This window comes from Anas platyrhynchos, chromosome 3, assembly GCF_047663525.1.
Source record: "Anas platyrhynchos isolate ZD024472 breed Pekin duck chromosome 3, IASCAAS_PekinDuck_T2T, whole genome shotgun sequence".
Lineage (NCBI taxonomy): Eukaryota > Metazoa > Chordata > Aves > Anseriformes > Anatidae > Anas > Anas platyrhynchos.
This window is the reverse complement of record NC_092589.1, coordinates 40,190,575-40,215,624: the sequence shown is the minus strand read 5'-3', so window position 1 is coordinate 40,215,624 and position 25,050 is coordinate 40,190,575. Positions and strand designations below refer to the sequence as shown.

At 37.7% G+C, this 25,050-nt stretch overlaps 1 long non-coding RNA gene across 1 annotated transcript in view; it reads left to right on the top strand.

Moving 5' to 3' along the window:
* The window catches only part of LOC140002143 (uncharacterized), a 39,749-nt gene extending 24,565 nt beyond the window's left edge, over positions 1–15,184 (top strand). Inside the window, exons 2-3 of the long non-coding RNA XR_011808216.1 lie at positions 14,585–14,770; positions 14,936–15,184. This is a non-coding gene — a long non-coding RNA (uncharacterized lncRNA). The remainder of the gene's footprint in view (positions 1–14,584; positions 14,771–14,935) is intronic.
* The last annotated feature ends 9,866 nt before the right edge of the window (positions 15,185–25,050 follow it).

The following is a 25,050-nucleotide window of genomic DNA, read 5'->3' as shown; positions in this document are numbered from 1 at the left end:
ACACTGAGCAGAATAAATATGTAAATATTTTATAACATAGTACTTACACATCCTACCACTGTTTTTCTTGTAGACCATACACTTAAAAAATGTACGTCAGGTTACATATGTCTGGTGTAGTTGTGGTAGAGTCTGCTGTATTAATAAAATACTGAATATGTAAATCCCTCCACTTCTTATAATCAATGCTTTAGGTCGCATTTACTGTAAACAAAGATGTATTTTGGGGGGCAGTTGGTTTGAGTTTATTGTTTATGTAAATCTCTCAGAATGTGACATAGCCAGATAGCTTCCTATGTTGTGCTGATCCACATTTTAGGCCAGCAGCCAAAGTATTTTATCTTTTACTTCATTATAGTGATCTTCCAATTAGCTGTGGTCTGTAATACCCTGATTTTGGTGGCAGTGGTTTTGGGAGGATTGTTTGATAGTTCTGCTCGAGAGGCAAAATGAGGGGCCTTATTATAGAAAGTGCAGAGGTTGTGCAGTAGCTGAGTTCTGTTGCAAAGTTTGCCGATAAGGGAAAACTGGCCCTTGAGCATCCATTCTATTCTGTATATTAACACTTCTAATCTGCACTGCTGATAAAACTGCAAGCCATTTGCCTTTGGAGGAATTAGTTCTGCCTCACTTGTGTAACCAGGCGATGGTGATTAACCTTTAAACTGTCCAATATTCTCAGCAGACTCCTGCTCCAGATTAGAAACTATTTAGTTATGACCAACTAAATTAACAACATTCCCTCCTCTGAAGAATAAGATTTAGAAGGTCTACATTTTAAGGTGGAATGTGTCTAATATCCTTATTTATTCAGCACTTTTGCTACCTAAAATGCATTTGTCACTTAAGAAGAAAAAGAAAGGAGAAGCAGAGATCAATTTCAGGTTGAAACAATCTACAATTAGTCATGTGCAGGAGGATATTTGGTTGAATTTGGCTTGGGGTCCTGGTTTAGATGTCTTAGACCTGTTTCTGACTTTTCATTCTTAAATAAAACTTAGGGAGCAAGGGTAAAATGGGCAGGATGATGCTCTGCTATGGGCAGCAGTTTAAGAAAAATATTTCCTTCCTTTAAATGGAAAGGCAATTATCTCAATTCTTGGGGAGAATAATTTTTGGAAGTTTACTAACCTTCCTGTCACAATCAGACAAAACAAAAGGTTTTGTACGTGGTGGTTACAGACGAACATATCCAATGGACTTTAGCTGCTGTGATAACCTAGTACTGTACCATTGTATCTACATATTTTAAATGTGTAATTTATCAATTGAAACATACCCTTCAATACATGTGCCATAAAAGAAAGGAGCAAGGGCAATTATGTAATAGTATAGTGTTTGTCTGACGTGCCTTAAATCCCCATATTGTTATTCCTTGCTGAATAACAAATACAAAATCCCTGTTAGCAATGTTTTCCGTTTTACCAGTTTTATATTAGCTGCCTCCTTAAAAATTGCTAATCTAGATACTACATTAGTAGGATGTCAGTCAAACTGCAATCCACAGTGAAGCCTTCTTCATATACCAATTTAAATCATTCATGGTCCTTTCTTTGGCATTATTCAAAAGATCATAATAATTTTCTTGTGCCCACAGCACAAAAAAATCAATTATTTCCCCACAAAGACTTGAAAGTACTTAGCGAGTGCTGTAAGAAAAGCTGAGGGTTATATCAAATTGAAATTGCACTCATTACACACAACACAATTAGTTGCCACTAGTCTGGCCGGTGCTTTAATTCTGAATGGCATATCTTTATTATTACAGAAACAAGCATGCAAATGGCATTGTTCAGGATTTGCAGAAATCAATAGGATATAGTGCTGTGTGTTTGGTGGCCACTGTCACTCAGTCTGCTGTGGATTTGAGATAATGTGTGTATTTGAATTAATGAAGGGAACGTGAGACATCATAAGTGACACCCAAATAAAAGAAATGGGTACATGATATTTGTAATTATTCTACTTGTGTTTTTGTTGTAAATACTTGTGCTTTTTGTTTTTTAATCAAAGGATTAATTGCATTTTAATAAGGCATTATGATTTTCAGAGCTTTAGTTAATTAAAACTTGTAGTATATAATTATGAAGTGATGCTGAGATTTGTCTAAAGATCACCCATACATTTAGAATATGTATATTTTTCCTTGTTAAGCAGTTGCTGCATTTTGGAGGGAGGATGGATTATATTAAATGTTTGAAAGACGATGGCAGTTTGAAATGGATTTCGACAAATGGCAGCTAGGAATGTAGATTATGTTGTTGGACAAATTAAAGTGGAGGAACTACTGGGGTTGGAAACACTTTTTGGCTATAGTGGTGGAACACTCATTTGCACAAATCTTAGCTTTCAACTGCAGGAGTAAGAACAGATGTATTTGTTCAATGTATCATATCATTCCGCCCATTAGTTTGCAGAGAAATTGCTGTGGTTTGAAATCTGGAGTACAGGCCATACCTACTCTCTGGTGATGCATGGTAAAGATTATTTCCCAAGATTATTTTCCCATGTGACAAAAAGGTTTTAAAAGGAAGGAGAAGGTAGGTGTGCATATGTGTGTGCGTGTCTGTGTTGATGTGTGTGTGTCTATAGACAACTTTGTGTACTGGCTTGTTTCCCTGATAGAGATTAATATTCCTGGTACAGAACTATACTCACTCACAGCCTAACCTGGGATATATCTATATTAAAAAAAGGCTGTTTCCTGTGGGAGTATATTATGCATGGATTCATAGACTAATTATTAGATAGATAAAACAGAGTCAGAGTAAAACACTATTAGAAAGTTAAAATCCTAATGGTACAAATGAAGCTTTCCTTTGGCAGTATTAAAAAAAAAAAAAAAAATCCCACCTGTTATATTTATTCCATATTTTTTGTAAGTGCATATTTGAAAGAAAAATTAATTTTGCTTTTCTTTAAATATAAAAAATGTTACTTTGTGGTTGAATGGTGTTTCTGTTGTTTTGTTTTGTTTTTCATTTTGTCTCAACTATAAAATGAAGTACTTGCTTATGCAGAACAGTCCAGCATGGTCTTGTATTCCTATCATATAGCCCCATGAACTAGAAGGGTTTCTGATGTTCTCTCTTGAAAGAAGGATCTTAAATTTATCTCAGCATTTCCCATTTGGAAGTTTGGCTCCTGCAATGTATGGATATTTATTTATTTGTTGAACCCTGGTTTGCAGATACTTTTTGAGACAAACCCACTCAAGACCTTAAAATGTTCCAGGCGAGGTGAGAAGATGAAGCCTGCAGAGAGGGCAAAAGAAAGAACAAGAATTCTCAAAAATTTACGTTGACTTCAGCACTCAAAACAGGATTTTATGAGGCATCTATAAATGGATTTTAAGTAGGATTTTCCCATGTTTTCTCCCAAAGCTGATTTAAAATCTAATATTATTAGATTGGTCACAGCCTTCATATTTTAACTGTCAAACCCAAAGCTTGAAAGGTGATTCATTCAAAGCTTGCTAAAATATTTGCTCAGCAGCACAATAGTGTGTGATGGAAAATAAACTCCTCTGGAGCATCTCACCCTATCAGCCATGGCCTGCAGCAGGAAAAGAATGAGGGAAGGTCAGTCAATTATGTGTGGTAATCACCGTAAGCATATTATCTGAGACACAGATGTCTTCCCTGACCCCACACGACATAGCTATTAACCCCACAGTAGTATAAAAATGGGGAGGAGGAGGAGCGGGTCCCCTAGGTAAACCAGACCTTTTCACTCCAGGCTTGTCCGGCAGCTCAGCCACGTCGCGGCGGCGAGGGCGCTGTTGCAGGGAGCTAGCCCACCAGCTGACCCCGGTGCTCCGCGGGCGGCGCGGCGGCCTCTCCGCTTTGGGGACCTTTCTATAGACCTAGTCATGTGAGATAAATAGTCACAGCGTTGGAAAATGAGGCTGACAAATTGACTTGCGAGATGTTCCAGGAGCGTAAAGAGCCATGGCATGCCAGGCAATGCCCGTGTGTGCAAGGGAACAACTCTTGTGTCCCTGAGTACACGTGCCTTGTTGATGTTGTAGTGCTGATAAAGTATAATACCACTATCATGTAATCGTCTAATGCTTCCAGAAAACAGAGACGATTTTCTCATTACACTGACTAATGCGCTGATTACCACATACAGCTCCTTTTGAGTTCAAGTTCCTTCTATATTTACTTCAGAAAAATGATCAGCTGCTTATTCAAGTGAAAAGAATTTTTTTTTTCAGCGTGATTGTTCAAACACATGAAGTAAGCAAAGCAGATTTTTAAACTGCTTGTTTAAACTGCTGAAGTTGAGGACACATTAAGAAGTTTGCATTTTAAATTTGGTTACTGTGTAGGAATTGTGTGCTGGTAAGAGACTCAGTATCACTCACTGGGTATAAGCTTTCTAACACTGAGCCCTAACCCTGAGAGTAGCTCTGTTTGTTTCCTGTAGATTTTGGAAAATCGTTCCTTAAGGTGATGCTTTGTTACCTTTTGGGGGGCCATTTTGTATTTTTCTACCAAAAAGATGAATGACCGTTAAGCAATGTAACCTACTGTGGTGCACTGTGTGCTGCATACAGTGCAAAACACTGCACAAAGGACAGCATTTGTGGTTTTCCTCTTTTTTAAATAATTGATTGTAATGGTGTTCCAGTCTTGTGCCATCTGTGTAACTGAAGTCAGACTGGGACCAGTGAATATGAGTGTGAAGGAAACCCTTTGCTCAGCAGATTTGCCACTGAATGCAGCAGAAGAATGCCCAGATTTCCCTTCTGACAAATGGAATTATTTAAAGATATTATTTTTGTATATCTTTTATCTCCTCTCCCAGGGTTAATGCACATTTGCATTCACTGGTAAGCTACAGGTTACAGAGTAGGGAAGTGCTGGGTTGAGCAACTGGAATGATCCTAACCACTAGACTCCCAGGAAAACAAAATCTGTGAGGGACATGGGATTCTTCATGTGGTGTGGAGTGAACACAGTGTGCCACCAACCCCAGGGATGACCTGGAAGTGGATGACAAAGATGATGGTGGAGGTGATTCACCATAGCTGGGCTGTAGGGTGTGCACAGGTCCCCATCACACCCCTGCTGACCAAATTCAGCCGTAGTCCAAAGAAGAGATTTGGGCTATCCTTCCCCTTCCCTGTGGGAGTCTTGGTCATGTGGAAAGATGCCGTTTGCACTTCCTCCCATTATTGTGGTCATTCTTGAAATTTGGTCCTCTTGTGATCCCTTATTAAACCTCTACTCTATTGTCATTTTAGCCCTATGTCTAAATGTTGCTAAGTAACCTCCTGTGTCAAATACTTTTTCTGCTGGGAGAGAATCTTGCATCAATCACCTATTGTGACTGCCAGATTAGATACCGTAATGTGCTCTACATGGGACTGCATTTTACTTCTATCTGGAAACTGCAGCTGATACAGGATTTGGCAGACTACTTGTTAAGCAGCATCTTCTCCTTGAACACATTAAAGCAGCACTGAAAAACTCATCCAGTTTGTTTTCTGGTCCCTCATCTAATTTTTAAACGTTGGAGCTATGGGAGTTCTTTTTGTTTTACCTTTTAGCTCTAAATCCTACCTGTCTGAATGAGCAACTCTGCTGAAGAATACATTGCTCCATTTACAAACAGTGAAGGCTATAAGATAAAACCTTGCCTCTGCAACAGAGCGACAGCAGTGCATACCCGGACCTTTAGTGAGCTGTGGTTTCTGCAGGGCTCTTTTATCATGTTTTCCACGGGGCCAAATAAAAGCCAAATTCTGCCGATCACTTGTGTAAGTAGAAATCAGGAGTAATGCTATTTAAATAATATGTAATTAGACTAGAGTGAATGAGAATGGAAGTTGGTCCCAATTGATTATATATTTCAGGTCAGTTGAAATAATGGAACAGCCTTTTCTGTCTCAGCTTAATGCAGTGGTTCTCAAGAGTTCATCACCTGCTTTTGGCTCTCTTTCCTATTTCCAGCTGATAAATCATCTTTAATGTGTTTCCTAATATTACTTTTCCATGTAAGCACTGGTTATAGTTCTATGTGACAGCAATGGGGAGGGGGGGGCAGGCAATAATTTCGCTGACACAGAAATTACTCTGAAAATGCATTAATGTGTTCTAAGTATAAATGACATACTTTGAAACATGTATTGCCTATTGGCAAAAAAATTTTGCTAACCAAACTAGATATAGGCAGAACTTCTTGTAGCATCATTCCTGTCTATGTAGTAAATAGTGATAATGGCTTAGATTGACATATTTATAAAATATTATCAAATTTCACATGTAGAAATCATGTCTTAGTCACGTTTTATCAGTTAACCTTTTCTTATGTAGTAGGTTGTTTTTCTAGAGGAAATATTTGATAAAAAGCATAGTAATTTTAAATACATGATTTACCATGTTAGTACTTATCTCTTATCATATTTTCTTCATTTCCCTTTTGTTAATACTCACTTAACCTTATATGTTACAGCAAAAGCAAAACACTTTCCATTAGGCCGTAGGAAGTCAAAATTTAAGTTGGCTTTTCTTCCCTAAATTCTGTGTTAATTATAAGTAATCATAGTGACTGGTAAAATAAAATAAAATAAAATAAAATAAAATAAAATAAAATAAAATAAAATAAAATAAAATAAAATAAAATAAAATAAAATAAATCTTGAACTACAGCTTTATCATTTGCCTAAACCCTCTTCTGAATTTTGAGAACATCCTGAGAATTGTTTTGTTTTATTCATCCAAGGAAAACTATAATTGTTTTAAATGACAACAAGCCCCAAAGTACTTATTTCACCATGGTACAGAAGGAAACTAGTTCTATGTATATTTGATAAGTATACTGGCTACAGGGAAATGAATCATGAACATGTGATGTCTTAAATGTGAGAAATTACACATATGAGTTGCATTCAGTATGAATTGTTTGCCCACTTCACCTGCAGACAACTAACCACTCCATCTGCAGTATTGCATCTGCAGTATTGTTGGTGTTTCTGAAAAGCTTCAAACAGCTGCAGCTGAAAATAAAATAAGAAACATGGTGTTCTGTCACTCTTACCCATTGCATTAGTTTGCAGAGCAATGTAAAGACAGTTCAGGTCTGGCTCAGTGACAGGTGAACTGCATCTTCATCTGCCTTGTTTAAAAATGTGATTAGGGCTTTCAAATAATTTTGCTGCTTTTAAAAAACTGATGTGGCTCTACATGTCAAGAAATAAAAAATAAAAATAAAAATAAAAGTATTTTCCATAAATTTTACACTATGGTGAAGAAAAGGTTTTATGCAGATTACAGTGGTGCTTGTGTGAAGTTTATGAACACCAGAGATGAGGAGACTAGTCTTTTATATTGGATTCTGCAGGAAACACAAAGCATTTTGTAAGTGGGATCTCCCAATCCAAACTCAAAATTATATTGGCTACACCTGCAGCAGAAGCAGAAATTCATTTTTGCGAACATATGTCTGCAATTTTACGAAAGGACTAGAACCCTTGAGAAATGCATGGAGAATTACTAAACACAGAGGTCTGTATTTTGACATGGTTAAATATATGTATAAACTGAAAACCATGTATTTGCACCAAATCAAATTTTCTGTGTATTAAACATTTCTGCCATTAAATACACCTGTCAGATTATGTATGTCAAAATGTATTTTTGGTATGCCTTTAAGTTAAAGGGTAAAAGGGTCCAGTTGATGTCATACCACCTGTGTGCTGCCCCTTCCATTTTCATGAGAACATCTCACCTGTATTCTCATCTGCAAACATCAACCTTTGGAACAAAATATGGCTTGTATGTAAGGAGTAAGAAGAATTTTTTATCTCTCCTACTGATCTGTAATCAATCACAGTAAATACTTGCTCTGAACTTCCTCTGCCATTTAATATGATTTTGATCATGAATCAGACTCAAAGCACCCAAATTTTTCTACAAGATTTGTTACACTGTTAGCCTATGGAGCATTTCAGATGAAGTGGATACAAAGTGTACTTCACTAAAAAAAAAAAAAAAAAAGGAGGAAAAGAAGAAGTCCATTTTGTGACATGATTCACTTGGGTTTTAAGGAACCTATTGACAGAAGAAATTGTATTGTTCCGTCTGTCAAGAAGTAAGGGCTGGAGCACCTCCAGTTAATAATGGACCTGTGAGATTTCAGATAATCTTTTTCTTTGCCTGCTAAAAGTTAAGCAGAAACAATGAACTGGTATACTTGAAGTTTTAAAGGTCTTTTCCAACATAAATGATTCTATGGTTCTATCAAGACATATGAGGAGCAGCTGAGGGAACTGTGACTGTTTAATCTGAAGAAAAGGACATTGAGAGGAGACCTCATCACTCTGTAACTGCCTGAAAAGTGGTTGCAGTGAGGAGGATGTCAGTCTCTTTTCTCCTGTGACCAGTGATAGAATGAAAAGCATGGAAGCATGGAATCCAGTTGCTCCGGGGCGGGGGGGGGCTAGATTAAATATCTGAAAGAATTTCTTCATGGAAATGGTGGTTAGGCATTGGAATTGGTTGCTCAGGGAGGTGGTGAAATTGCCATCCCTGGAGGTACTGAAAAGACACCTGAATGTGGAGTGTAGGGACACAGTCTAGAGGTGGACTTGGAAGTGTTAGGTGATGGTTGGACTTGATGATCTTAAGGGTCTTTTCCAGCCTAAATGCTTCTGTGATTCTAACACAATATAAGAAAAACAAAACTCTTCTCACTTCCAGCATAGAGGGAAAAGTCTGAAGAGGAAGAGGAATGGCAGTTTTGCTCCACTGCTTCTCACTTGCTGCTGTCCAAGAAATAGTGAAATGCGTGTTACCCCTGCAAGCTTCTGAGCAAAACTGAAGTGTGTTCAGAGGGAAGCACTTTAGACTTTACTTTAGGGGTGGAAGTGTCAAGGCACTGAACATTTAATGGAAGATCCCCTATAGCTTTTACTCACCTATGCTGTACTCAAAATCTTGCAGAACTCTGCTCACAGAGCTTGGAGTGAATATATCCTCCTCCTCACAAGTGTTGCCCGTTGTTGTCATCTTAGCCTGTTATGGACTAACCCTTTATGGCATGGCTTTTTGCACTTGTGCTGCACACATGTGGGGCTTATCGTAGGGTGTGGATGCCGCTATGTTGCTCTTGGTAGTTAGTGGATTGTCCATCTTGTCCCTCCACAGACAGTCCCCTTGTCCTGCTCCATCACTTCTCCCTTTGGCTGTTACTTTACCTCCCCTCTACCTTTTTCTCTCACTCTGTCCTTGCTCCCAGCCACATCAGCTCCTCCCCTCCACCAAGTATTTGGTCTCAGACATCAGCTTTCCTGTGTTCCCTCTCTGGGTCTTTTGCACACACTGCAGACACAGCTTAGCAGAGTGTCACCGACACAATTTTTATCCACATCCCTTCCTGATATTTATCTTGCATGCACAGTCACTTACACAGATGGAACTTGTGTGCCTGCTTCCTCCCCTCTGATGCCTGTCCTTCTCCAAAGCTTTAGCCTGACTCAGCTGCAAAGGCATGCAGCAAAACAGCTGTTTGGCTTTTTTCTCCTCTGCCTTTAGCAAACCCTGGATCAAAACTCCTAATCCCTACAAAGGTTACATCCTTTACCCCTTTCCCATGAAGGACTGCTCCTTTCTGACCTCTCACTTTCTACATTCCCCTCTATGACAAGCACCTCATGTTGTTAACAATTTTAAGCAAAAATGGTCCTTTGGCCTTTAGGAAAAAAAAAAATTGCCAAACCAAACCTGGAGGAAAAATTGCAGACAGATCTCTTTGAAATATTTTTATGCTAGAGTATTGCAAAGTTGCATTTACATTCTTGGAATGTTTTCTTGCATCATTGCTGCATTTCAATTTATCTGTCTATCATTTCTTTTGAAGATGCTTTATCTTAAGCTTTGATTTAGCCTGGCCAAAACTGAGCTCTTCTGCTTCTTTTCTGTTTTCTTACTTTGACTCCTGTTCTTGGTTACGCTGGCATGTTCTGTGATCTTTAGCCTATTTACCTGACATTTCATCCCACCTACACAGTGGCCAAAACCATCTTTCTCTTGGTATTAAAATAAGGAAATCTCCCATCTAAACCACTGTAGTATCTTGCATCCAACTACCTCTTTCTCTGTGATCGTTTTTGACCTTAAACTTACATCATCTCTCTTTGATACACTCAGGAAACAAGCCATCCCTAGTTATGCCCAAGCTTTCAGACATACTCATTTCTCCTCCCTTATGCCTCTCCATTACTCACACCTTCAGGTTAAGCAAACAGCTGCCTTGCCTCTTAACAAACATCGGCTTGCACCCTGTTCCTGTTTATTGTATGGACATCACTGTTTCTTTTTAACACCAATAAAACACAGAAGACTCATTTGAAAGGTTCTCTCATCCTTTGGCCATTTCTTCAAAAGCCACACCTGCTACAGCAAAGATTGGTGAAAATGTCCTGGGGTCATAGCTGACATATAAGGTTTTAATATTATTATGACAAGAGCAGAAAGGTATGTTGCTGCCTACAATGAGCATAGGCACACATCTTTCTGGTTCTATAATTTTTGTTTTTCAATTCTGTGTACTGCCTGAATTATTTGACTGTAAAATCTCTGGGGCAGGGATGGTCTGCCTTGTACTGTGTGTGGCACAGCCTCTGTAAGCTCCTAATCCCAACTGACGCCTGTGTGTGTCACATCAGCAACCTCACTGACTTGTGCTCTCATATATGGTGTGCATTCTGGAAATCCTCTGTGTTTGCATCCATACTCCTTACCCTCTTCTCATACTTAATGACATATCTTTCTCAAGCAAGCACAAGTTGAGAGGCTCCATTAAATGCACCAACCTGCAAATGTCACACATTTTTTTTAACTTTCACTCTCACAATGTTTATATTAATTTAGTAACAATATTATTCTTCAGGAAAACAGGAGCTCCAGGGCAGAGACAGGCTCTGGCAGCTGTAAGGAATGATTACTTTCCAGTTTGGCTAATGACATAATCCACTGTGGTAGCAAGTCTTGCTTTCCTCTTTAGATGATGTCAACAACTCCATGAGCTACATGCGTTGTATTCATAAGTGGTACTTAGAAATATGTGTTCTGTAATCTCCTCCTTACGCCTGACACTTTACACATGTGTTTATCTACAAGGAGTGGTGACATTAGCTTGCTAATTTTGGTACTGTACCAGTAAGGGTATGAGAGACTCAGAAGGATATTTAAACTGGCAAAGAGAAAATTATTGGCATTAGCTATGAGTACTTTATAAGGCTCTGTTTTGGAATGTCATTTGTTAGAAAATCTTTGCTGCTGAAAGTCATCCATCATTCCCATATGGAACTGCTAGCCTTACAGAAACCTCTCTTCCCAAATCCCACTCACTGCCTGTAGCCAAAAGTACTCACCTATTGACATTAGCAAATTAGATATACAGATATTATTCCCTGAGAAGAAGCAGAATGTGCAAATGGTTTGATGAGATATGGTTTTCTTGGCTGCTGAATGGACTTCAGTGGTGAAAAAAAAAGCTCATTTGCCAGAACTCCACCTATAGGCTCCCATGTATGTGTGTGACTCAGGTTTTCTTTATTAACTAGACTGTGTGCACAATATTCACATGGTGAAGACCCTCAGCAAGAGCTCATACTGCCTATGTAAGTGTTTTTTTAAAGAATCAAGCTCTTACCTCTCAAAATTACATTTGTATGGCATTGTTCAATATGTATGGCTGACTACTATAGAAAGCAGCAACAACTGGGTACAATGCACTAATTTTATCCCACTTTGACTTTGAAAATATAATCGGTACTTATAAAAATTGTAAATACTACAGAATCATGCTAGTAGGATTATTCTAAAATGGAAGTGCTAATACATCAAGCAAAATAGCATTGCTAGTCGTAGCTGGCTCCTATTATCACCATTATCAGAGAAGATATACCTCTGGCAACAATAATGTGCAGGAGCACAAATGAATATATGCAAGAGAGCCAAGATTTAAGGAGGTGTTTCTTTTTATCTTACAGTGAACTTTTTTTTTTTGAGTGCCACAGTTAGAGTAATAAGCACAAACTCTTATGTCCAGTGGCCAAGCCTCATCTAGCTAATGAAATGGTAGCGTGATAAAATACACATAACTACCCATTTTGGCAGTATACAATATTTCTCTCTGCATTATGCAGCAAAATACAATCACTCTTGATGCATTATGTATTTATAATATTACCTATAAGTGCCTATTGTAAACAAGTTGTTAAATCAACAAGCACAGCATATAAAGTATTATTATAAAGTAATCATTCAATCAATCACTCAATCAGAATCATCATAGCGTTGTTTTTTTTCCATATGAAAGACAGTGTCTGATTTGCATTTTTTTCTTCAGGTTATGCTATAGTCTATTTTTGTGTATCACTGTTCTGAATGTTAAATTGCCTGTCTTGAGAAACTTCAACAAGAACAGCATGATGACTTGGGCATGTCTGGGGGGAGAAAAGGCTACATAGCAATGTTTAATTTTGATTGAGTTGAAGATGGTATAAACACTGCTGTCCCATCACCCATCAATGACAGCCTTGAGCATTTCTATTGTGTCCTTTTTCACAAAGTTTAGAGTGGGTATATTTTGGATTGCTGCAGCCTGTTCCTGCCAGACTGAAAGTTGTGCACCCTCCATATGTTGACAGTGTTGTGTCAGCACCGTGTCAGAACATTCAAAGCCAGAACGTCACCCCAGGAGTCCCATTAAATGCAATTGTGCACAGCCAAAGCTTCCTGGACTCTGCAGGGATTCATCTCATCCTCATCAAGATAAAACTGCACTGACTTTGGGACTGTCACAGCAGCAGTTGTAGGAGCATGGCAGCCACACAAGCAAAGCAAAAGAAGAAGATAACCTATACCCACTACCTACCTAGAGGAGGGTATTTCCATAAATGAAAGCAAGTGAACACAGACCTCAGCTCTTTTTGATTTCATGGTGTGGATCAGGGCAACAACATGGTGGTGGCAAGCCCCTCATTGCCATCTGAAAAAATACTCTGTTTAAGCCTGACACCATAGCACAGAAGCAACGGATCTTAATGTCTCTCTTTCTTCCCAGGGAACAAAAGGACTAAATCTAGACATTGCCCCTTATATCAATAGCTTCTTAAGTGCAATTAAGCTAGTTTGTAAGCTGTTTGGGATGGCAGCATCATTTAATTAAATGCAGATAGGGTTTATGAAATGATGTTCAGTCCTGACAAGGTCTGCTTCATACTCATGAAAATGATAATAGTAGTAGAAGTGGTAATGGAAGACTTTTAAAATTCATTCACTAGTGGGTGAGTAAGGTGAGACAATTGATATAACTGTATAGAGAAATGCAGACAACTTCAGAGTTTTTTACATCCTGCTGTGCAAGTTCGAATATCAAGTAAGAAAAAAGTTCTTAATTCATGTTGTTGAGTTCAGTTCTTTGGTTGGTGATGAAAAATGATCTAATATTTTTTATGGAGCAAGATACTGGGTAGAACAGTACAACTGAGATAGGTGAGATGTAAAGATTTGTTTCGGTATAATTCATACAATGTATGAGTACAATGTGCATGAGAATAATCTACTGGAGTTGATGGGTGGATTAAATCTCTTGCTTTCATCTCATTTAAAATAGATTTGGTTACCTGCTGTAAAAACAGTCTGCTAGAAGATGCTTATTAAGTAGGTTAGTCCTAGAACAGTACTGCAGTGAGACATATCTGCCAGACAGCATCTGTTTTGATGGTTCATGCTCAGTATTTAATAGAAGACTGAGTTGTCCAAAATGCCCTGAGGTAAAATAAATTGTTGCCAGCAGCTTGCTCTCTCACTGGTTTAGTACATCTTAATAGCGATCTTTTGTCCGCAGCTGCAAGGTGATTCCTAAACATGTCTTCCAGGGTTTTGTCGGCAAAATAACAATCAGTAATTTACACAATAAGTGTTTACATTATTTACAAGAGACAGCGCTGGTGATGGAATTGCTGTGTGGAAACTAACTAGTTATATCATAAAGACACAATTTGTTGAATAGACAAATTAAAGTGTCTATACCCTCTGCAAAATCCCGATGAGTGGATTTATTTGGGTTGGTGGACATCTGGTTAATCCTAGCTGTCTTCACTTGGCCGCTGATGTGAATTCCTCACATTGTGAGGAAATTTCTTGTTAGCTGTTAGCTAAAACCAATGAGATTTGACTGAGCTCTCCATAAGCATGGAAGGCAGCCAGGATGTTGTTTGGAGAATACACACTAGGTGCTTCCTGATCACTTCTCAGCTCTTCCTGATGCTCTGGGTACAGGCAAAAACTCTGTGCCATACCTAATTGGGTAGATTCCAGCCTTTCTGGGTGGAGAAGGCTGACAAGTCTTTTCACTTTGATACAGGTTCTTCTAATAGCTGCACACTACTTGCTTTAAAAGAGAAGTATTTGATGAGTATTCTAGTAGCATGTCATTAGTATTAGAAATTGAATTCTACTACTGTTTGTCTACTTTGGGGCTGGAATGTGAAAGAAGTGTTGAGAGCCATCAGAGCATCTCAACCACCTTGATTCCTCAGTATTCCTTGAACTTTGTCTTGCAGGATGGTGACCTGGATGTCATGAGTGTGTGAGTGGCATCATTTTCCTGTGTGTCAATCTGCCTGCATATGAAGATCCACTGGAACAAAGTTGAATTTTGCAGATGTTTTCATTACTGAGGGCCTTGAGGTGTTGCAGAGTGGAGGTGCATGGAATTTCATTTATTTCTCTTCAACAGCTATCAAAAGGTAATCTTGGATAATCATACCTCTTTCCTGACATACTTTACATGCATGGGGTAGCAAAGGTTCTGTGTTTGTTCAAAATGTATGTCAGCCCAATAGAAAAAGAAAATGAAGTGTAAATCTTTCAGTATGCTGCTGATCAATCTTTATCATATGACTTTATTTCAGGTATCCAAAGAATGTGGCTGAGGATCTCTTCACAGCCTAAAAAGTCTGGATTAGAGATGAGTCATTCTGATAAATCTGATATAACAACCATAAATCAGAGGAAGCAATTGGAAAGGCTGACTGCTGTTATATCATTCCACTTCACTGAATACATTTGTTTGTTTATTACTCACATTTGCAAGATGTAAGGACCCCACAGGGTTGAAAATTTGAAAGATTCTGTCATTCAATAAAAAATCCCTAACAACATTTGTTTTAAAATGTTACTGATAGCTGCGTTTGGAGTTAGACATTTATTGGTGGAACTATTTCCTAAGCAATTTTACCGGAGATGTCTTTTACAGGTTTAAAACCTGTAAAGATTTGGAAACACTCAACGCCTTTTAGGGAGTGCTCAGCCCTTAGCTGAACCACATTACTGACACTGGAAAAGGCATGCTTTTTTATTTCATAGTTCTTTGGGAATACTATTTTCCCCAGAAACCTCATTGCATTTTACTAAAACTGAGGACAAGGGCAGGTAATTCAATAACTGAAATTACTCTGTCCTTCCAAGACACACATTGTTCTTTGGTGTAAATTAGAAATCTGTTTAGCCAACCCAGTTAAATGTTGAGTTTTTAAGGTTCTTCTGAGAACCCTCTGCCAAGAACTAGGTGTCAGAGGTGCTCAGTGCATGTCAAAAGTCACAGCTCATATTTATAGGAAAAAAAAAAAAAGAAGGTTACTTAAGAAATGACATGCATATACATGAAAAATATCAAGTTTCTTATTTGCCGTATAGTTCATTTACACATAAATATATTAAAAATATATATAAAGACAATATTTTTGTAGAGTAAATAATTCTGTGCACAGCAGAATCTTTTTTAAATGAGCAATTATATTTCATTTATTGAATTTACAAATATATATATGTATGAAGAAAAATCTTTGTAAATATCCATTGTATTATCTTCGAATTATTGGATAGGTAGAAGGTAACAGTAGAACACAAAATCATCTTCTTGTCTGAATTACTGTCACCATGGAACAAATTGGAAAAAAAATTATTTTGTGTCAACCAGTCGCACCCCACTGCACACATGGATGTCTCCTAAAGCCATCAAGATAGTATCAGAGCATGTAATCATAGCTGGAACAGTAAGGAATCCTCTTTTTCTGCAGCAACCAAACAGCACATTGAGCCCACAAAAACACGACCAACATTGTTACTTTCAGCCAAAGTTAGAAACAAGATTTCTGCCTTATGGCCTTTGAGATAGCTTTTTTTTTTTTTTTTTTTTTTCTTCTTCTTCTTCTTTCTTTTCTTTGTGTGTGTGTGTGTATGTGGAGTCAGGAAATTTTGGAGACAACTTTAGCATACTAAATAACTTTGGTAGCTAAGGTTAAAACTGCTATCTTCACAAGTCACTAGAAATTCCAAAATAGAAACAAAGTGAGCTTAAATTACATTTAAGTATTCCTAGGTTTTTGCAACCATTCATTCTCTGTTTTTTTTTGTTTGTTTGTTTGTTTTTGTTTTTGTTTTTTTTCCAAATCTTCTTCCTGTGCTGAGGATTATGAATTTAATCATGCTTAATGTATTTATCATACTAGAAAGATTTAATTGCTTCAACCAAGTTATCTGTCTTTATATATTTTATTCAAATTTCAGTGTATTGCTTTCATAGAAATGCAACAGCTATGTACGTTGTGTTTCCAGCACAAAAGCTCTGTTTTGAGGAAAGAAAAACAATTTTCTTTTTAAAGGCCTTCTCTTGAAAGATACTGAATGTTCCAAGCACCACAAAATCTGCAAAGAGTAACGGGTGCTCAGTGCCACACATAAAGTGCACGGTTGTTGACAGGATCCTTGGTTCAAGGCTGAGTGTAATCAAAGAGAAGAGAGCATCCTGTGATTTCACTGAGCTCCCAGGCTCCTTGTGGTGATCCAATGCGTTAATGTGCTATGTGCGAGACACTGAAAGTAAAAATCCTTACTGCAGCTGCACTTTCTCAGGTGAAGAAAGGAACCAAAGATTGACTTTCAGTCATAAGGAATATCACTGACTTTTGGAATATGGAGGAATAAGGAATATAGCTCACTTTTGGAATTTTCAATGACCTACAGAGCTTTTAATTGTAATTGTAATTTTAATGTCAATTAACCATCAAGAATATACTAGGAAAATTATATTTGATAGTAATATGTAAGAAACTCATTTTCCATAGCTTTTAATGCTTAATGTAAAAATACACTTCAGTGATCCCTGGAAAAAGGGTATCTTAAATCTAGTCTGTACTGCTCAGACACCCTTAATATTGCTTTCTAACTTGCAGCAAACATTTATCCTGAACAAATACCTGTGCTCTCTGTAGCAGTTTTGGGTAGCTGGGGTTTTGGTTACTTCTGTTTTTGAGAAAGTATTTTTTTCCTGAAACTTTTTAGGTCATATGGTTTCTACTTGCTATCATCCTGAAGGGGAGCTGGTGTCTTGGCTGGGTATTTGTTCACATGTAGCTCATTAGCAGTAATTGTAGAAAGGTCTGGAAAAAAATATTGTAATGTGAAATGACAAGAAGGCTTCGCCTAAGGGATATTTATTTATTTACACTTCCATCAGCAGCTTTTTGTTACCCCAAAGCACTAAAGCTATTATACATATTGCTTTTGGAATTTATTATTTTTAATTGAAGAAAATTATCATTTTCAGTCACTTTTGTTAAAAAAAAAAAAGTAAATACAGCTAAGGATTTATAAATATTCCTCTGGTCTTACAATATTTTTTTCTTGCTTGTGGTTTTACCTTTAATGTAAAGTGCAGTATTTTAGTTCTTCAGTTTTTAAAGGTAAGCTTAATACATTCTACATTGCAAGTCTATAGGTACTTACTTCTGACCATGGAACAAACAAATGCATTTGTTTTCTAAATGGTCATTTTCCAGAAAGCACATTAAAGTGCAATTTATCCAGTTTACAAAAACACTGTATCATTTTTGTGTTTAGCATTATGTTCATGGATGGATGACTCATCTACAGCAGAGTGTCGTATTTACTGCACAGGCAATGGATTTTCTACACTGCCTGGCTACCAGCAACTAAGAAAGAAGATGAACTGTGAGCGATTCTAATGGATCCAAGCCTATTAGTACACTGCAGTTTTAGTTCAGAGTAAACTGGCTGGAAGCACAGGAAAAGAGCATCACTTTGTTGATTTGTGTGACCTCTTGACACCCAGAATCTGGGCCTTATCTATTCAGGGCATTTATGAAGCTGAATGAATTATTTGCTACTTCTGTTTAAATACGATTCTTACAAAACAGATTCATGGCCAGACTTTCAAAGCCATATTGCCGTCTATCCAATGGGAGAAGGGAAGTAGCTGTACTGGCTCAGGGACAAGGAAGGAGTCAGAGTGCAATTTGACTGTATTGATGTACTGGATGTATTTCCAGCAATGACATTACCCAGCAGCAGTTGCCTGCAGTGGTCCACTATGGCCTACCACCACTGTTGGAATACTTTTGCTATTAACATAGACAAAACCAAGTGTGATTTAACATTTAAACCAAGACATACACTATATTCAGATCACCTTTGATAGGCCAGACGTAAACAAAATAGCATATAGCATATGCATATAGCAATAATGAGCAAATGTTTTCTTTGCAATTCCTGTCCTGGCCAGCTGTCTATAATTTGTAGCCCCTGCCTACAAATTAGCACCTCAACTAATTCTAAGACTAGTAGACCACAGCAGTGGAGACCTGGTGCATCCAAATATTGGCATTGCAGGCAGAGCTCTGAAGTCCAGCATTCTTTAGGGAACATTTGCAGAAATTTTTTCCTTCTCCATTTGTGGTGATCTATTGCTCAGATTTGATCATTGTATCTGAGTCATTAGTAATTGCTGAGTCTCTAGTAACCTGTAGACTTCAGTGTTTATAGGTGTTTTTAATTCCACATAAAGGAAAGCTTAGTTGCATGGGCTGATGTTTTTCAGGGTCTGTTCCATTAAATATGGGGAAACAGAACTTTGTAGATCAAAGAAAGGAAACCAAAGGATTTTGCAAGATCCCTGTTGGTGCCCCTCCTCAGCCTATTTTTCAGATACCGTTCCACCACACACACAAGAATGGATCCCCACTGTGTATGTAGAGAGAAAGGTGCATCAGAAAAATAGTGAATTGTTCATGTTTTTAGATGCAATGTATCTCTGTTGTGTCTTCATGAAAAATACTTTGTTTTTACACAGAATTTTTCTTTCATGATACAATTATTAATCCATTAATATCCCATCATATTCTTCACCATGGTTACAAGGAATTGGACTGAGGTAGCTGTGTGAGATGATGCAGCCTTATACAAACAGCAAAACTGAAGGTCTTATGATGTGGTGTTACCAAAAGCAACTCACTGAGCAGTAGAGAGTCAGTAATAATTTAATTAGCTGCTTATGACAGTAACAGCATGAAAAGCCAGCTGTGTAAGCAAGCACAGTCTCCATAATTTCCAGCAGAAATGTATCACTAAAACGCACTAAAATATATTCTTCAGGACTGTGAAGTCTAAGGGGATTTATTTTGGCTTTAGTTGCATGAAGGGTAAACTACACAGAGGATGGGCTAATGGCCACATGCATTTGTTATATTACATGTTTGTGCTGTTGAATTAACAGAAAGAAATAGAGATGTGCACATAATATATTTTTTTTGCTGATGTGAGAATGGAAATCACAAAATAGCTTTGGACTTTAACCCCATGGAAGTGTTTTTGTGAGGTTTTGAACATAGAAATTTTCTCCAATTTGAAGAGGTGGGAACACAAGTGATCATCACTGAAAGAACTGAAACAGGGTGGAAATGTTCCCCTTAGCAGGAGCAGAAATGGAAGCTTGGAGGAGATGTACAGGAATCCCTGGGCAGCCTGAAGTTCGTGCCCTTCCATGTTTATTAATATTGCAATCTTAAGATCCAAAGGGGATTGCTGTGGGGTATACTGCTGTTATGGGATATACAACAATAACAAATATCTTCAAGAAGAGTAAGGGGTGGGGGTAAGGGGAGAGGAGTGGATGTTCTGATTGTTTGTTTTGTTTTCCCCCAGAATACCAGATTTGTTTCCACAGGGAGAATTGCTTATTGACAGAGTCAATCTCTTGTGAGCTCTTACACAAACCCAAACTGGCCTTGTGCTAAACATAAAACTTTCATGGTTTGCTCTTCTCCTTTGGATACTTCTCAGTGATAAAAATGATATTGTCTCTCTCAGCCTGTCGCACACACCATTGCATACTGGGGACCTGGAACTGTCACCACCAACCAGGAGTGATTCATGAGTGTATGGCTCATTTTTGGAACTAATTAATTATGTCATGGAAAGAAGATTTACTCTTCCTCCCCTTCCAGCCCCCACCTTCTCTAGTCCTTGCTAATCTTGCTTTCTGGATAACAGGAGGAAAATGAGGAAGGTGTTTAGCAGTCTCAGTTGTCTCTGTGATTCAAATCACAGAATGAAGCAGGGAAATACTGTCTGCACTGCTCATGCTTTTTCTGCAAGAATCAGTTTCAAATATTAGATGGTGTTTTGTGTTTTTTGTTTTGTTTTTGTTTTTGTTTCTTCCTGTTGCAATTAACTGAGAAAAATATTTCAAAGCTGTATAATTAAAGGCCAGCGTTTTATTAGGGTTTAAAATAGTCTTTATGAAATCTACTCCTGCCACCGGTAATTACAATGTACATCTTAATATACCTCTGCTAGGCCTGAGCTGGAGATAACAGTCCTGTGTGTATTGCATTTGGCTTGTGCATAGAAGGTAAAATCCTTTATCTTATCTCAATCTCCACACAACAACCAGCCTCTCTTCCAATTCAGCCCTAATCTTCTTAGTAAATAATACTGATATTTTTCACCATAACAAAAATGGAGCTGCCAGATTCAGACTGATAACACCTCTCATTTACACACCATTCTCTGTCAAAATCTGCCTGATTTTTTTTAATCTCTTTAACTCATCAAAAATACTTTTTTACATTCAGCCATGGTAAGTTCCTTGCTACCAAATAATATTCTTATAAATAAATCCGTTGACTACAGCTGTCTCTTTGGATAGATATTGGAAATCCTCTTTTTCCTGGCTTGCTTTCTTGAATGATGACAAATTATTGTTGATCAATTTAATTTTGCTGTAAAGTTTGGTATTCTAAGAAAATTACCTAAAAGGAGTGTTTATCTGAGAGTGTGCCCAAAAGGCTTTTTTTTTTTTTTCCTTAAGATATTGTCTCAGTTCACTTCTCTGATGAATGCTGTCTTTGCATTCCCATTCTTCCCTTTGCAATGGCTTATCTTTAAAACAAGAGAAACCAGAATCTAAGCCATCAAAATATAATATAGTGTATTAATTATCTCTGTGTGATTTCTTAAACAACAACAAAACTCTGCAGAGAGAATGTCAGTTAGAAGGTTGATAGTAGGATTTCTGCTCACAGTGATTGAATGAAAATGATATACTTAAATGTGTCTACTTTATTTCAGCTTCAATCTGCCCTCTGAGTGACACAGATATTTTGGGGTGCCTGTCCAGAAATGGCAAATCATCCACATAAGCAAATGCTAGACTTTATAGTTTTACACCAACCCTGCTTTCATCTACTGCCATGCAACAGCAACAGGGATATATCACACCATCAATTTATGCCAAACTTCCCATATCGGAGAAAATAATCTTAAAATCTATAGCAGCATATGGCCCAGATTTGTTAGGTGCTGCAGCTGGAAAGAATAAGTATTTGTCTTCTGTGGAGCCTGTGGATATGAGAAACGAATTCTATTCCAGGGAAGAGTTCTGTGCGTTGCTTGTAAAAGTGTTCATTATGAAGTAGTAAGACGATATATTGAGACTTAAAATCTTGTTCACATTCTTTCAGCTAGAAGCTCTTGGCCAGTACCAATCTGGTCCAGTTTAAATACATTTTTTCTGAGACTTTGGAACAGGACAGTATCCATGCTTATGGGGGCGTCTCACCAGTGGCTTTCATGATGGATCTAGTCCTCTTCTATTTACCTAAAAAACACCTCTTGATGAATTCCAAGACCTCAGGTGCCTTTTTTTTTTTTTTTTTAACAGCAGCTTCTCACTGGTTGTTCCAAGTTGCGCTGTGAATGAGAATTAACATGTGGTCCCTCTCCAGCTCAGAGTTTTCTAACGAGTTTCTGATTTTTGTTATTAGTTTCCAACTGCTTTGTCTCCATTTGGGGGTAAGCGACTAACTTCATTATCTTCAAAATACTGCTTCTCATCCCAGTCCTATTACACCTGTCTTTACTGTCATCCAGCCTTTCTTTGCATGATATCCCCTCTCTCTCTTGTATTGATAGTGCCAGTCTATGCAGTATCACCACATTCCTAATATTTGTGTCATGGTCATAAATGAAATAAGAAGAAGATCAAACCCAAGGCTGATCCATAAATAATTCCACTGCTAACTGGTAACCCTCATGATACTTTTCCTTTCAACACTATCTTTTGCTGTCCTTCTTTGAGACTGTCTTTTACCTATCTTTCAATTCCTCTACTAATCCCTATCTTCTCCAGCTTAACAAATAATTTCCCATGTGGCACCATACCATACATTTTACTGAAGTCTAGATAGATGAGATCGACTCCATTTCTTTTGTCTAGAAAATCAACTATCTTATCGAAGGAAGCTATTAAGTTGGTCTGCCTAGATCTTTTTATTATATTTCCTACCACACTATATCTAATATTTCCTTCAGTTCCATGTCTTTATTTATCTGTTCCTTCAAAATCTGTTCTAAGATCCTATGTGCTTTACAGGTTAGGTTAATGAACCAATATTTGTCTGAATTTTCTCTCTCTCTCTCTCTCTCTCTTTTTTTTTTTCTTTCTCTCATTTGATATAGTTGCTGTTCTCTAGACATATGACACTATCTTTGCCTGGGTGAATTTAAAAACACATGCTCCTTGGGCTTTTATATTATTTCAGAAATTCACAATAGTGACAACAGTTCAGTCTCTCATGCTTACACACAGTTGGCTCCTTCTATTATGAGTATATGGTTATTTCAGTTCCTGTTATTTACATGGCCATTACCCTGAAGTCAACACCTTCACCTGGCTGAAAACTCAGGGCAGTGTTTTTGTACCTCTTTTTCCAAAGCATCCTGACACTAGTCAGCATACTCCACTTATGTGGAATGAACTACAATTTGATTTAATGATATACACAGCAAGAGCAAACTCAGCTCAGATTCTGAGTTGTTTTATTTTAACTTCAAATGTTCCTTGATTGCCAAGACAGACTTACCTGCAGCCTAGTCTTTATTCCACTTAATAAATATTTTCTTCCAATTTCTAATACCCTTCACTGAGTGATATATATTCTTCTTCTTGTTTTTTTTTTTTTCCCCTTCAGTGTGAAAGAAAAAAGTATGATGCCTCCAGTAAAATTAGGGCAACTATGCCATTGCATTCACCTTTTAAGCAGAAAAAATAAAGTTGAGTTTTTATTTGCTGTCATCAGTATGCTGGATGTTTTGTTGAAGACAAAATAAATAAAAAAAGTCTTCAAAGACATGTAAGAGATGTGGTCATCTACAATGTTTGGACTAACATGATTGCAAAGAGGTATTAAGTATGCAACAGTATAAACAAAAAAAAAATAGTATTATTATTTATAAATTGCAATGGCTGTACTTTTGTTGGAGCAAGTGGTCTGTACACTTTCATGGAAATTAGTGTATAAAAGTAGAAAACAATAAAAAATGAAATAAAAATGGAGAAGGAAAAAAAGCTAAAGTAAGGGAAAAAGAACTTTGACAAAGATTTTTCTTGTTTATTTAGTCCATTTTCATTCTAACATGTGCTGGTACTATGCTAGGGTCATGTAGCATGTAGGGTCAAACTCTGGGCAAACTGGTGTTACAGCCCCCACAGAATCCCTCCACAACCACTTCTGTGTCTTCTTTCTACACATGCACATCTGCTTCCACAAAGAAAAAAAGTTCCTTTTCAGTACTAAAGCTAATTCAAAATGTCATGAAGATTTACTGCATGTGCAGAGGTAAAGCAGAGAGTTTGCGTGATAAAGTGTAAAATAAGGTAAGGATTATGCCACTGAAGGATTGTGAAGCCCTGGGTTTTGAATGAATGTGATGTGCTGGTGAATGCAGCTGTGAGGTTGGAGTTGATATAGTAGGCAAAAAGCTTTCTGCTTCCATGCCCATTCACTGGGCTCCTCAGGCATTCCCACTTCTCCAACCTTATCCCTGCACATGCTTGTGTTAGATCAGACCTTGGACCATCTTCTGCAAGATTGGAGCTGGAAGACCTTGCAGGAACCTTCTAGTGGTAAGCAGCTAATTCAAATGCTGGCCAATTTAGCTAAGATCTGCCACCCTACTGCAAAACCACCTTCCTGCATAAGACCACAGAGCAGGTGTTCCCCAACCTCTGACCTTGATGGCTTTTGCCAGGAGGATGTCTGAGCTACCTGGTGGCACATGGGTAGGAAGGAAAGGTCAGGAAGTGTCCAGGCTTGTGTTCTGAGGTAAAACAGGAGTAGTAGACAGAGCTTCTGCTGTTTCCTGGAGTTAACAAAATTCACTGGGCAGCACTAGAAGGAATTGACTCTTTTATTTTCAAGCTGACACATCATGCAATTGCTTAAGATCTTATCCAATATGAGGTAGAAACGTCCTTTGCTGAACACCTACAGTGGTGGATGTTCATCCTTACAAAAAGCAAAAAGGAAGATGATATGAAAGAGATGAGAGAAAATCAGTACTAACCCTGAGGTCTCAAATCACCTTACTTCTTTTTCTGACTTGGAAATTCCACACAAACTAACCTGGTTAAAATACTTGTGCAGATATATGTTCTTATCTCACTCAGTGTTCGCACAGTTTCTTTCCATTCAAAAGTTTGTGGAAGGTTAACAAAAGGAGAAGATAGACACTCCTCATATAAGTCATGATTTCAAGTATTTCTTCTTTTTCTTTCTTATTTTTTTATCCATTTTCCATGCACTCTGTTTACCTAGATTTATCAATCTCCTTCCCCCCAGTCAGATGTTAACCAAAAACTATGAATCCTGTTTTCCATCAGATGGCA